Source organism: Mustela erminea, chromosome 14 (assembly GCF_009829155.1).
Source record: "Mustela erminea isolate mMusErm1 chromosome 14, mMusErm1.Pri, whole genome shotgun sequence".
Classification (NCBI taxonomy): domain Eukaryota; kingdom Metazoa; phylum Chordata; class Mammalia; order Carnivora; family Mustelidae; genus Mustela; species Mustela erminea.
The window spans coordinates 68,349,553-68,363,097 of NC_045627.1; the positions used below are offsets into that span (position 1 = coordinate 68,349,553).

The 13,545-nt window shown below is 39.6% G+C and overlaps 1 protein-coding gene across 3 annotated transcripts in view; it reads left to right on the forward strand.

Moving 5' to 3' along the window:
• Positions 1 to 13,545, forward strand: part of SORCS3 (sortilin related VPS10 domain containing receptor 3) — a 593,475-nt gene that overhangs the window by 410,154 nt on the left and 169,776 nt on the right. The window lies entirely within an intron of this gene.

Genomic DNA, 13,545 nt, shown 5'->3' on the forward strand with positions numbered 1-13,545 from the left:
GGTCTGAGGGCACGCAGGAAAGCAGATTCGTTTATCCTGCCCTTCTAATGAAAAATAATGATAGCTAAACTGTGAAGAATGCTTTCTGTGTCAGGTACTGTTCTAAATGTTTACTACTTAGCTCATTTAATCTTTGTGAAGTCAGTGTTATGATCTTCCCATTTCACAGATGTAGAAACTAAAAGTCATTACTGGCACATATGTGCAAGAGGAAGATTGCAGAAAAGGGGCCTGATCTTACTTCTCTTGAGGAAGAATGGGAAGATCCACTGGAAAAGATGAATTTTTCCTCAATCATGGGTGTTAAGTTTCAGGAAAACTTTGTGATAAGAGAATTAGCCGTTGAGGAATTTTTACATATTTATAAGGGCTTTCATAGATTCTTACCTCTTCTTGATACTGGTTTGTTCTTTTAAATTCTGTTTTGTAGTCAATTCATTAAAATCAGGAATACATATCACTAGATAGATGCACTACTGATGACTTGTTTTCAGTTGACATTGGTAGTAATCCACACATAGATAATTTCTCTTTATTGTCTATCTTTATTTTTTGACTTTCAAAAATTTTTTTTATTAATTACAGAAGTAACACATGTTCTCTTAAAAACAAAATATTTCAAAAATTTATGGTAGAGAAAAAAATTAAAATACCCCATTTTTGCACTTCCTGGGGATAATCACTGTTAATATATTGCTTCATATTATCTCTATCCCCCTCAACACATATTAGTAAAAATATATTATTGTATCTTTCACAAGGTGAAAGAACATTATTTATACCATAACTTGATATTTTCAGAGTATATCTTAGCTTTATTTCCATATATTTTGATTTTTTAAAATTTTTTACTTTTTTAACATATAATGTATTATTTGCCTCAGGGGTACAGGTCAGTGAATCATCAGTCTTACACAATTCTCAGCACTCACCATAGCGCATACCCTCCCCAGTGTCCATAACCCAGGTATTCTATCCCTCTGTGCCCCCCCAACCCCCAAGCAACCCTCAGTTTGTTTCCTGAGATTAAGAGTCTCCTATGGTTTGTCTCCCTCCCCGGTCCCATCTTGTTTCATTTTTTTCCCCTCAATTCCCCCCACAACCCTCTGACACTGCCTCTCAAATTCCTCATTTCAGAGAGATCCTATGATAATTGTCTTTCTCTGATTGACTTATTTCACTTAGCATAATCCCTCTAGTTCCATCTGTGTCATTGCAAATGGCAAGATTTGGGGGGTTTTAATGGCTATATAGTATTCCATAGTATATATATACCACTTCTTCTTTATCCATTCATCTGTTGATGGACATCTAGGTTCTTTCCATAGTTTGGCTGTTGTGGATATTACTACTATAAACATTCAGGTGCATGTAGCCCTTAAGATCACTACATTTGTATCTTTTGGGTAAATACCCAGTAGTGCGATTGCTGCGTCATAGGGTAGTTCTATTTTCAACTTTTTGAGGAACCTCCATACTGTTTTCCAGAGTGGCTGTACCAGCTTGCATTCCACCACTAGTGTAGGAGAGTTCCCCTTTCTGTGCATCCTCACCAACATTTGTTGTTTCCTAACTTGTTAATTTTAGCCATTCTGACTGATGTAAGGAGGTATCTCACTATGGTTTTGATTTGTATTTCCCTGATGCCAAGTGATGTTGAGTACTTTTTCACGTGTCTGTTGGTCTTTTGGATGTCTTCTTTGCAGAAATGTCTCTTCATGTCTTCTGGCCATTTCTTGATTATATTATTTGTTCTTTGGGTGTTGAGTTTGATAAGCTCTTTGTAGATTTTGGATACTAGCTCTTTATCTAATAAGTCCTTTGCAAATATCTTCTCCCATTCTGTCAGTTGTGTTTTGGTTTTATTGACTGTTTCCTTTGTTGTGCAAAAGCTATGATTTTGATGAAGTCCCAATAGTTCTTTTTTGGCCTTTCTTCCCTTGCCTTTGGCAGTGTTGCTAGGAAGAAGTTGCTGTGGCTGAGGTGGAAGAGGTTGCTGCCCTCATTCTTCTCATGGATTTTGATGGATTCCTGTCTTACATTGAGGTCTTTCATCCATTTAGAGTCTGTTTTTGTGAGTGGTGTAAGGAAATGGTCCAGTTTCACTCTTCTGCATGTGGATGTCCAGTTTTCCTAACACCATTTGTTGCTGAGACTGTCCTTTTTCCACTGGACATTCTTTCCTGCTTTGTCAAAGATTAATTGATCACACAGTTGAAGGTCCATTTCTGGGCTCTCTATTCTGTTCCACTGATCTGTTTTTGTGCCAGTACCATACTGTCTTGGTGATTAAAGCTTTCTAATAGAGATTGAAGTCTAGGATTATGATGCTGGCATCTTTGGTTTTCTTTTTCAACATTCCTCTGGCTATTTTGGGTCTTTTCTGGTTCCATATAAATATTATTTGTTCCATGTCTTTGAAAAAAAAAGATGATATTTTGATAGGGATTGCATTTAAACATGTAGATTGCTTTAGGTAGCATAGACATTTTCACAATATTTTTTCTTCCAATCCATGAGTATGGAATATTCTTCCATTTCTTTGTGTCTTCCTTAATTTCTTTCATGAGTACTTTATAGTTTTCTGAGTATACATTCTTTGCCTCTTTGGTTAGGTTTATTCGTAGGTATCTTATGGTTTTGAGAGCAATTGTAAATGTGATTGACTCTTTAATTTCTCTTTCTTCTGTCTTGTTGTTGGTGTATAGAAATGCGACTGATTTCCATGCATTAATTTTATATCCTGACACTTTACTGAATTCCTGAGTTCTTGCAGTTTTGGAGTGGAGTCTTTGGGGTTTCCACATAAAGTATCATGTCATCTGCAAAGAGTGAGAGTTTGACTTCTTCTTTGCTGATTCGGATGCCTTTAATTTCTTTTTGTTGTCTGATAGCTGAGGCTGGGACTTCTAGTACTATGCTGAATTGCAGTGGTTATAGTGGACAACCCTGCTGTGTTAGGGGAAAAACTGAGAGTTTTTTTCTCAGTTTTTTTTCTCAGTTTTTCCCCATTGAGGATGATACTCTCTGTGGGTTTTTCATAGATGGCTTTGATGATATTGAGGTATGTACCCTCTATCCCCACACTGTGAAGAAGTTTGATCAGGAAAGGATGCTTCACTTTGTCAAATGCTCTATCAGCATCTAATAAGAGTATCAAAAGATTTTTATTCTTTCATTAATGTATTGTATCAACAGATACAATAAGATATTGAACCAACCTTGCAACTCAGCAATAAATCCCACTTGGTTGTGGTGAATAATCCTTTTAGTGTACTGATGGATCTTCTTGGCTAGTATTCTGGTGAGAATTTTCTCATCTGTGTTCATCAAGGATATTGGTCTGTAATTGTTCTTTTTGATGGGGTCTTTGTCTGGTTTTGGCATCAAGGTAATGCTGGCCTCATAAAATGAATTTGGAAGTTTTCCTTCCATTTCTATTTTTTGGAACAGTTTCAGGAGAATAGGTATTAATTCTTCTTTAAATGTTTGGTAGAATTCCCCTGGGAAGCCGTCTGGCCCTGGGCTCTTGTTTGTTGGGAGATTTTTGATGACCCCTGCAATCTCTTTACTGGTTATGGGTCTGTTCAGGTATTCTATTTCTTCCTGGTTCAGTTTTGGTAGTTTGTGCATCTCTAGGAATGCATCCATTTCTTCCAGATTGTCAGATTTGCTGGCATATAGTTGCTCATAATATGTTCTTATTATTGTTTGTATTTCTTTGGTGATGGCTGTGATCTCTCCTCTTTCATTCATGATTTTATTAATTTGGGTCCTTTCTCTTTTCTTTTTGATAAGTCTGGCCAGGGTTTTATCAATCTTATTAATTCTTACAAAGAACCAGTACTTAGTTTCGTTGATTTGTTCTACTGTCCTTTTCGTTTCTAAATCATTGATTTCTGCTCTGATCTTTATGATTTCTCTTCTCCTGCTGGGTTTAGGTTTTCTTTGTTGTTCTTTCTCCAGCTCCTGTAGGTGTAGGGTTAGGATGTGTACTTGAGACCTTTCTTGTTTCTTAAGAAAGGCTTGTATTGCTATATACTTTCCTCTCAGGACCACCTTTGCTGTGTCCTACAGATTTTGAACAGTTGTGTTTTCATTATCATTTGTTTGCATGAATTTTTCAATCCTTCTTTAATTCTGGTTGACCCATTCATTCTTTAGTAGAATGCTCTTTAGCCTCCATGTACTTGAGTTCTTTCCAACTTTCCTCTTGTGGTTGAGTTCTACATTCAAAGCATTGTGGTCTGAAAATATTCAGGGAATGATCCCAGTCTTTTGGTACCAGTTGTGACCTGATCTGTAACCCAGGATATGATCTATTCTGGAGAATGCTCCATGTGCACTAGGGAAGAGTGTGTATTCTGTTGCTTTGGGATAGAATGTTCTCAATATATCTGTGATGTCCATCTGGTCCAGTGTGTCATTTAAAGCCTTTATTTCCTTGTTGATCTTTTGCTTGGATGATCTGTCCATTTCATTGAGCAGGGTGTTAAAATGCTCTACTATCATTGTATTATTATTGATATGTTTCTTTGATTTTGTTGTTAAGTGGTTTATATAGTTGGCTGCTCCCATGTTAGGGGCATAAATATTTAAAATTGTGAGATCTTCTTGTTGAACATAGCCTTTGAGTATGATATAGTATCCTTCATCATCTCTTATTATAGTCTTTGGCATAAAATCTAATTTATCTGATTTAAGGATTGCCACCCCAGCTTTCTTTTGATGTCCACTACCATGGTAAAATGTTTTAGAACCCCTCACTTTAAATCTGGATGTGTCTTTGGATCTTGTTTTTTTAATCCATTCTAATGCCCTGTGTCTTTTGATGGGGGCATTTATCTCATTTATATTCAGGGTAACTACTGAAAGATATGAATTTAGTGCCACTGTACTGCCTGTAAGGTGACTGTTACTGTATATTATCTCTGTTCCTCTCTCTTTGCTGAAAGGAGCCCTTTCAATATTTCCCATAGGGCTGGTTTGGTGTTGGCAAATTCTTTTAATTTTTGTTTGTCCTGGAAGCTTTTTATTTCTCCTTCTATTTTCAATGATAGCCTAGCTGAATATAGTATTCTTGACTGCATATTTTTCTCACTTAGTACTCTGAATATATCATGCCAGTCCTTTCTGGCCTGCCAGGTCTCTATGGATAGGTCTGGCAATCTAATATTTTTACCATTGTATGTTACAGACCTCTTGTCCTGAGCTACTTTCAGGATTTCCTCTTTGTCACTGAGACTTATAAGTTTTACTATTAGATGATGGGGAGTGGGCCTAATTTTACTGATTTTTGAGGGAGGTTCTCTCTACCTCATGGATTTTGATGCTTGTTCCTTTTACCATGTTAGGGAAATTCTCTGCTATAATTTGCCCCAATATACCTTCTGCCCCCTCTCTCTTCTTCTGGGATCCCAATTATTCTAATATTCTATCATCTTATGGTATCTCTTGAATTCTCCCCTCATTTTCTGGTAGTTGTTTATCTCTCTTTTTCCGGTTCTTTATTCTCCATCATTTGGTGTTCTATATCACTAATTCTTTCTTCTGTCTCGTTTATCCAAACAGTAAGAGCCTCCATTTTTTATTGCACTTAATTAATAACTTTTTTGATTTCAACTTGGTTAGAATTTAGTTCTTTTATTTCTCCAGAAAGGGATTCTCTAGTATCATCCATGCTTTTTTTGAGCCCAGCTTGCACTTTGATAATCATCATTCTGAACCCTAGTTCTGACATATTACCAATGTCCGTGTTGATTAGGTCTCTTGCCATTGGTACTGCCTCTTGTTCTTTTTTTTGGAGGTAATTTTTTCTGCTTTGTCATTTTATCCAGATAAGAACAGGTGAATGAGAGAACAGAATACTAAAAGGGTAGCAATGACCCCAGAAAAATATACACTAAACAATTTGGAAGAGACCTAAAACTGGGGGGAGAAGAATGGGAAAATGTGTGTGTGTGTGTGTATTAGACTGATGACTAGAACAGAGCCACATACTTGATTTTGGATACATTTTGGTCTGTAAGAAGAAACTCTGTCCCAAAATTTTATAGAAAGAAAAGCTTATATATATACAAAAATAAGAGTAAACACGATGATGGATGGAATATGACTGTAAAGATAAAAACTATAAAAGATCTAAAAAAGGAGTTGATAAGGTAAGAAGTTGGTTGAAAAAGAAAAAAAAAAAGAGGAAATAATGTGATCAGGCTGGAGACTAGAGTAAAGCCATGTGCTATATATTTTGATCTGTTAGATGAAACTGTATCTCAAAATTTTAAAGAAGGAAAAACCTATATACATACAAAAAATAAGGTTAAATACAATGAATGTATAGAATATGACTATAATGGTGAAAATTTGAAAAGATATTTTTAAAAATTATTGATAATATAAAACAGTTAGAAAGGTTAAAATAGGAAAGAGGAAAAATTTTTAAAAATAGAACAGAAAAATAGAGTAAGAAAGTAAGAAAATTTTAAAAATTTAACTTTGAAGACTAAGGAATCATGGGAAAAGAGCCATGAATTCTATATGTTGCATTGTCCTAGTTCTGGCATTCCGCAGTTCTCATTGATTGGTGAACTTGGTCTTGGCTGGATGTTCTTGCTTATCTTCTGCGGGGAGCCCGTTGCAGTGATTCTCATGTGTCTTTGCCAGAGGTGGAATTGCACCATCCTTGCCAGGGGCCAGGCTATGTAATCTGCTTTGTTTTGATCTCAGGAGCATTTGTTCCCTGAATGCTCAGGTTCCCTGAGCCTATCCAAACAGGCTCTTACTGTTTGGGTAAACGAGACAGAAGAAAGAATTAGTGATATAGAACACCATAGAGCTCTGGAGAATGGGAATAAAGATGGCGGCCTCCCAGTCTCTGGCCGGAGGGCCGAGAGCTCGGGGCCCACTCCCAGTGCACCCTCAGAGAAAAGCAGTCAACCACTCCCATCTCCCAGGGCTCCGGCGGCACCTGAGCTAACCCAGCCTGTGACCAAGTGTTTCTATCTCTGGCGCATGGCCCCGTTTGGAGTCTCTAAACCCAGATTCTTGCAGCATGCTCCTGACCTGCTCCTCGGGGAGGAAGGTGAATCTCCCTGCATCTGCCACTTGTAGCGTCCCTGTTCAAAGAGCAATGGCGTGACTGTGCCTTGGAGTATGTTTTAAGGTAACTCCAAGCTGAAAGCTCACTCCTTGACTCTGTCTCTGCAGCTGGCTTTCCTGCTCCCATACCTAGGACTCTGCCACCTTCAGACACCCCTGCTTTTTGTGTCCCCACGTGTCCTGAGACCACACTGTCCCTGCAAGGGCTTCACCACCCGCTAAGCCTCTGGAGCGACATCCCTCCATGGAACAGACTTCTGAAAGTTCTGATTTTGTGCTCTGCTGCTCTCCCCTTTGCCAGGAGCTGCCCCCCCACCCCCACCGCCCCCGTGAACTCTCTTCCTATATATCACCTCATATTCACTTCTGCGCACTTTCTACCTTCCACAAAAGTGGTCGTTTTTCTGTTCCTATAATTGCTGCTCTTCTCTTTGCTCTTCTGTTTAGTTTGTAGGAGTTTGGAATGGTTTGATAACGGTCTAAGTGAACTCCTTGGATCCGAGTATTTAGGTCTCCTATTCCTCCACCATCTTGCTCCTGCCTGATAATTTCTCTTTATTATCTATTCATTTTAGAAACTTTCTGGTAGTTTCCCTTCATGTAACTTTGATAGGGTGCTTGCAAATTCATTTTTACATTGTTGCAGACATTAAACACAGGCATTAAGTTTGATGTGTCCCATGGTTAGTTCTGTACCTCACGTGGGTCCTGGAAATGTGAAGGAGCTTGTATGGTTGCAATGGAAGAGGTGTTGGGGGCTATGTTTAACCTTGTGGGCCTACCTGAGCAAGTATGCCTCTCACCCTCCGCTCCTTACTCATGGCAGTTTCATAGTACCTCATATATGTCTTGGCTCATTCCATCCTCTTAGACCCAAAGGAGACTCAAGCCCAAATGCCACATTTTCTTTTCCTCAACTGTATTTATCCTCCTGGGGCTTCTGCAAAGATCTCCATTTATTATTTCTCTATTATTGACCCAACCTCCTTGTTCTGTTCCCAACATTTCCTTCTTAATTATTATCACCTATAAGAAGGACTTCTGGTTCATGTCATCTGAAATCAGAATTTTCTGAGACACTGTATTGATAATTTACACAGAGTGCATGTGTATTTCCTACAGTGCTGCCATAAAGAACTTCATATGGGAAGAGAGGAGGCAATGGGGCAAGATGTTTCTGGTCTTTTTGATTCTGGGAGAGATGGTTGTATCCAAACCTCTTACCAGCCAGGAGAGGCAGCTTATGTGGGAAGTTAATCTTCTGGCTCAAAACCACCTAACTGCTTGAGTCTAGGTTTTTCTTCTTATTACTAAATTCCATGCCTCTTGCCAAGTTGCTTAATCTCTAGATGCCTAATTGCACCCTCTTAATATGGAAAATATGGATATGGATTGGTTCAGGACTCTTCGGATTGATATGAGGATTCAAGATCAACATTTAAAATAAGGTTTGACCCATAGTACTAAGTCTATCAATTGTTATTATCATATGACTTTAGGCACGTTACTTAATCTCTCTTATTATCCCCATTTACCAAGGGTGAGAGTTCGATGAATGTTACCTTCCTTAAAGAGTCATTTTGAGGATTTTTTACAATAATATATTTAAAACACCAAACAGGATGCCTGACATATGAATGGTCTCATTGCCCATTAGCATTTATCCTTATTACCATATGCACTTTTCCCCAAATTTTCCCAGATTTATCCCTTACAACTTCTGTCTACCCTCGGAAAAAATCACAAAATATATACATCTAGTATTTCTTTTCTTGCTGTATTTGTGTGCACTTTTCTTACTTTAAGTTTTTAAATGCAGGGTTTTTAGGGGGCCTTAAGATTAGGGACTGGATGATTGTCAGAGAGTTTCCTGATAAGATGATGTGGCCCTAAATAATAGTAGTTCATAAGCATCTCAGCAATGTTAGGACTAAGGGAGGAAGGGAAATCTGTGTGTCCTTATTTTTGCTGCCTTGTTAGCAGGGGAGACATAGAACCCAGGCAACAATTAAGTGTGTACAGGTAAGGCACTTGTTCTCAGCTGGGGGCAGTTTTGACCCCAAAAGAGAGTAGGCAATGTTTAGAGACAGTTCTGGTTGTCAGGCCTGCAAGGATGTTACTATGTGTAGTAAAGGCCAGTGATTTTGCTAAATATCTTGCAATGTCTAGGATGGCCCCCACAACAAAGAATTATCCAAGCCAAAATATCAAGTGTCAGTATTGAAAAACCCCAGGCTAATGCCAGCAGTATGGCTGAAAGTAGGCAGTGGCCTTCCTCTATTGCTGGAAAAGGGCAAGAGGATTCTTACTGATAGTACCCAAGGTCCTCTCCTCCACCTCTATCCAGCTGAGCCACTTAATCCCTTCTCCTGTGGATTCAGATACAGAGCAGCTTTGAAGTACGAATTTCTTATCCTTATCATTTAATGGAAGGTACCCCTAATCTTGAGCTGTGTGTGGTAGTAAGTATTAGACAAAGATAATTAGGGTCTCTAATAGATTTCAGGAAGCCCACCCATATTGGAAGGGCAATCTGTTTTACTCAGTCTACTAATTCAGATGTAAATTTTTCCAAAAACATCCTAGAAGACACATCCATAATAATGTTTTGCCAGATATCTGGGCATCTCATGGCCCAGTCCAGTTGACACACAAAATTAAACATTGCACAAATGGATTCAGATTGAAATACCTTCTGATGCATCTAGCTGCCAGCCTTCTATCTCTCAGTGCATTTCTCGGTTTGTGTGAATCCCCCAGCTCCACATTTTATGGTTTGATGTCACAGTTTGGGTCTTTTTCCATGTATATCCATTAAAAAATTAATTATAGTTAATTTAATATTTTTTCTTTTACCATTTGTACTAGGCTTATCAGTGATTTATCTATCACCATTACAACATTATTCTGAATTGACTATATATTTGCATTTACTAGTGAGTTTTATACTTTTTTTAAAAAATGTTTTCCTGTTACTAATTAGCATCCTTTTGTTTCAGCTTGAAGAACTTCCTGTAACATTTCTTTAAAGACTGATCTCTGCGATGACCTCCTTTTGCTTTTGTTTGTCTAGAAAACTCTATCTCTCCATCAATTCTGAAGCTCGGTTTTGCTGGGTAGAGTATTCTCAGTTGACTAGCAGGGGTTTTGTTTCTTTGTTTGGTACTTGCATATGTCATCCCATACCCTTCTGGCATGTTAAGTTGCTGTTGAAAAATCTGCTCATAATCTTATGGGGATTTTATTGTATATAAGAAGTGTTTTTTCTCTTGCTGTTTATAAGATGTTCTACTCATGTTTAACTTTTGATAATTTAATATAGTGTGTCTTATGTAGTTCTCTTTGGACTCCTCTTTTTTGGAACTCTCTGGGCTTGCTGGGTCTGGATGTTCGTTACCTTCCCCAGCTTAGGGAAGTTTTCAGCCATTATTTCTTCAATGTCCCTTTCTCTCTCCTTCTGAGACCCTTACAATAGGAATATTAGTCCACTTGATGTTTTCCCATAAATCCCTTAAAATATTTTTACTTTATTTTTTTAATTCTTTTTTCTTTTTCACTCTTCTGGAGGAATTCCACTTCCATCCTAGAGTTCACTGATTCTTTCTCCCACGTGATCAACTCTGTTATTGAACCCCTCTATTGAATTTTTCAGTTCAATTATTGTACTCTTCAGATCCATGATTTGTCTTCAGTACTTTTTAATATTTCTATCTCTGTTGAAATTCTCATTGTTCTCATGCATTGCTCTTCTGACCTCAGTAAAGCATCTTTATGACCATTATTTTGAACTCTCTATCACGTAGATTATTACCTCTGTTTCTTTAAGCTCAGTTCCTAGATATCTATCTTGTTCTTTTGTTTGGAACCTATTTTTTTCTGTGTTGTTTTGTTTGTTTTTCACTTTCCTTGACTGTTTGTGTTGGTTTCTGAGCATTTTTTAAGTAACCACCTCTTGCAGGGGCACCTGGGTGGCTCAGTGGGTTAAAGCCTCTGCCTTTGGCTCAGGTCATGATGTCAGGCTCCTGGGATTGAGCCCTGTATTGGGCTCTCCCCTCAGCGGGGAGCCTGCTTTCCTATCTGCCTACTTGTGATCTCTCTCTCTGTGTCAAAATAAATAAGTGAAAAATCTTTAAAAATTAAAACAAACAAACAAACACCTCTTCCAGTCTTGACAGAGTGATCTCATGTAGGAGAAGAACCTCACAGACCAGCCTGATTGAATTCTTAGCTGTCTCTCATCTCTGTGATTGTCCAGGTGTTCTTCTTTGTTCTTAGTAGCATTTAGTAGTTATGGATGTCCCTAGACCTGTCCGTCAGGATTGCAGTCAGCATCTAGAGACAAGCTGAGAAGCTGCATCCTCAGATACAAGCTAGGAAAGTATAGTTAAGCTTTCAGGGAGAATCTTTTTGGCCATCTCCCTCAGAGCTGGGCCCAGGCAGGTAGCCACCAGGTACTGGGGGTGCTCTTGTGCCCATTAAGAACTGCCTCTTGGCTTGCTGCAGTCTTGCTTGTGTCTCATTAATGCAAGGCGCATTGACTGCTAGCACCAGGTGCTCCAGGGGCCTATCCCTCAAGTGTTAGCAGTAAAAGCTGGGGTGCCAGATATGTGTATAACTTCCTTTCAGGGAGGTACTGCTGACTTGATTTTATTATTGGAGTAGGCTGGTGGGAGAAGGGTCTGCTAGCTTCCCCAGTCTGTAAGGAGGGTTACCCATAGCCTCCAGGTATCTGCTAATTTAGCTGCTGGGCCCTCAGGTGGTGACTTTAATGTATGCAGATGAACTCCTTTCAGGGAAAGACTGAGAGATGGGTGTTGTTAGCTTGTTGCCTCTGCACTGAACCTTGGGGAAGTAGATGGTTAAGAACTTCTTCTTTGTTTGCTGCAGTCCTCTGGGACTCATGAGTGAATCCCTGTTGGCTATCAGAGCCCAACGATCTGGGGACCCATTCCCTGGGGGGCAGCCCTAAAATCTGGGGTGTGGTCATGTGCACAACTCCTTCTAGAGAGCTACTGGCAACTTGGAGTGGGCTACAGAGAGAAGACGAGAAAGGTGTCAGTGGGCTTCTTAGGTCTCTCGGTAGGATCACAGTCAGCCCCTTGAAGCCTGCTAAATTAGAAGCCTAGCCATTAGCTAACAGCTTTTAAAGAATGCAGATAAAGTACTTCCAGGGAAAGATGAGGAGAAGGCGCTCTGAGTTCTAGGGCATCGTTGCAGTGAATGCTTGTGCACCCATGATAAATTGCTTCTTTGTTTGCTATCCTCTAGTGGACTTAAGCCCCATTGGCTTTCAGAGCTAGGTGTTTTGAGAGCCCTTCCCTCTGGTGCAAGCCTTAAAAGTTGTAATGTTGATGTGGAGACCAAAACCCTTTGCTCATGGGTGAGAAGCTGGGAGTTGGACGTTCCCTCCTGGTTGTGTGCCACTATGGTGGACAGGGCATGGGGAGTATTATTCATAGTGAGAGTATGCCTAAGCCTTTTCTACCCAATTTGATGGGGGAATCCTATTTTCCCCCTGCTTCCTGTTTTCTGTGCCTTTCTCCCCTCAGCACAGGTGTCAGATACTGAACTCTGCTTTAATATAGTAATGGCCTCAGTGCCAATGAGAAGTGTAGAGATTTATGGGGTGGAAGATTGGGTTTTGAGTTCTTAGGTCTGTTTTTCATAGGTTTTTCTATGTTCTTGCTGTATGGGTATCCGCAGTTGGTTCTCACTGTTTAAATTCTACTTTTCTTTCTGATTTGCCACTTCTTACCTCCTGAAGATAGGAAAATCAGAAAGCCCTACTTAGAATATTTAAAATAAGAGTAAATAGATTACAAAAGCTTGCTAAGAGAGTGGATTATGTGATCTCTCTAGTGCATGAATGTTTTAAGGTCTATGTTGCCTCTTTTAGCTGACTGTTTGGGTCATCCTCTGGCCTGGATATCTCACATGGGGGATGGCTGACTAGGCTTTATGTGTGCAAGGTCAGAGGGCCACGAGAATTAGTTTGTAAGGATTCTCAGCCTGCATTCTTTTGGCTATTAGCCATAGACCTTAAGCTTTCCCACCCTCATCCCTAGGAGATTTTTGTTCTTGTCAGATCAGATTTTAAATGTTTTGTTACCATACATTCATTGTTTCTGGGGCAGGAGGAAGGAAGGGCAGACAGCATTGAACTCAGGAGGGCAACAGTGCCCTAAGGCAAACAGTCGGGAGTGGAGTCTAAACCACCCTCCCCAGAGGACAGGACAGGGAGGGCAATAGCACACACCCAGAGGGAGGACAGAGCGGGGCAGTATACTGGAAGGAGTCAGGTGCAGCAAGACCTGGGGGAGGGAGGATGTGGGCGGTGGGAGTTGGGGGGAAAAGGAAGGTGGTGGGAAGAGAGAACTTCTTAGGTGCCAGGTGGTGAAGAAGAGTCAAGGCCAGAGGTTTGGTCCTATATTACTATGGACTCTGTCC